This window comes from Arachis hypogaea, chromosome 5 (genome assembly GCF_003086295.3).
Source record: "Arachis hypogaea cultivar Tifrunner chromosome 5, arahy.Tifrunner.gnm2.J5K5, whole genome shotgun sequence".
In the NCBI taxonomy this organism is placed as follows: Eukaryota; Viridiplantae; Streptophyta; class Magnoliopsida; order Fabales; family Fabaceae; genus Arachis; species Arachis hypogaea.
This window is the reverse complement of record NC_092040.1, coordinates 22246022-22247478: the sequence shown is the minus strand read 5'-3', so window position 1 is coordinate 22247478 and position 1457 is coordinate 22246022. Positions and strand designations below refer to the sequence as shown.

At 38.6% G+C, this 1457-nt stretch overlaps 1 non-coding gene across 1 annotated transcript; it reads right to left on the bottom strand.

Annotated features, from left to right (window-relative positions):
• Positions 1-889: 889 nt before the first annotated feature.
• Positions 890-997, bottom strand: LOC112804529 (small nucleolar RNA R71). The gene has a single exon (XR_003203141.1). It is a non-coding gene; the product is annotated as a small nucleolar RNA R71 (small nucleolar RNA).
• Between the last annotated feature and the right edge of the window lie 460 nt (positions 998-1457).

The window sequence follows — 1457 nt, the reverse complement described above, 5'->3', positions numbered from 1 at the left end:
TAATCATATCTTCTTAACCACATCTTTTTCAAAATAGTTTTCAATCAAACCTTTTTAATTTCTAATTTCAAAATCTTTTTCAAAAATCACTTGATCTCTTTCCCACTCTTGGTTTTCGAAAGTTAATTAGTGTTTTTCAAAATGTTTTCAAAATTTCTTACTTAATTTTCGAAAATCACTTCCCTTCTTCTCACATTCTTCTATTTATGGACTAACACTATCCCTTAATGCAAAATTCGAACTCCATCTTCTTTGATAAAGTTCGAATTTTCTACTTCTGCCTTTCATTTTTCTTTTCCTCTGACACCTCAAGGAATCTCTATACTGTGACATAGAGGATTCCACATTTCTTGTTCTCTTCTCTTTCTTATGAGCAGGAGCAGAGACAAAGGCATTCTTGTTGAGGCTGATCCTGAACCTGAAAGGACCTTGAAGAGAAAGCTAAGAGAAGCTAAGGCACAATTCTCTGTAGAGGACCTAACAGAAATCTTCAAAGAAGAAGAACCTATGGCAGCCGAAAACAACAACAATGCCAACAATGCAAGGAAGGTGCTGGGTGACTTTACTGCACCTACTCCCAACTTCTATGGGAGAAGCATCTCTATCCCTGCCATTGGAGCAAACAACTTTGAGCTTAAGCCTCAATTAGTTTCTCTAATGCAACAGAATTGCAAGTTCCATGGACTTCCATTAGAAGTTCTTGCAAATCTGTGACACTGTCAAGACTAATGGGGTTGACCCTGAGGTCTACAGACTCATGCTATTCCCTTTTGCTGTAAGAGACAGAGCTAGAACATGGTTGGACTCTCAACCTAAAGAAAGCCTGGACTCTTGGGAAAAGCTAGTCAATGCCTTCTTGGCAAAGTTCTTTCCACCTCAAAAATTGAGTAAGCTTAGAGTGGAAGTCCAAACCTTCAGACAGAAGGAAGGAGAATCCCTCTATGAAGCTTGGGAAAGAAACAAACAATTAATCAGAAAGTGTCCTTCTGATATGCTTTCTGAATGGAGCATCATAGGTATTTTCTATGATGGTCTCTCTGAACTATCCAAAATGTCTTTGGATAGCTCTGCTGGAGGATCTCTTCATCTAAAGAAGACGCCTACAGAAGCTCAAGAGCTGATTGAAATGGTTGCAAATAACCAATTCATGTACACTTCTGAAAGAAATCCTGTGAACAATGGGACCAATCAGAAGAAAGGAGTTCTTGAGATTGACACTCTGAATGCCATATTGGCTCAGAACAAAATATTGACTCAACAAGTCAATATGATTTCTCAAAGTCTGTCTGGAATGCAAAATGCACCAAGCAGTACTAAGGAAGCTTCATCTGAGGAAGAAGCTTATGATCCTGAGAACCCTTCAATGGAAGAGGTGAATTACATGGGAGAACCCTATGGAAACACCTATAATCCTTCATGGAGAAATCATCCAAATTTTTCATGGAAGGATCAACAGA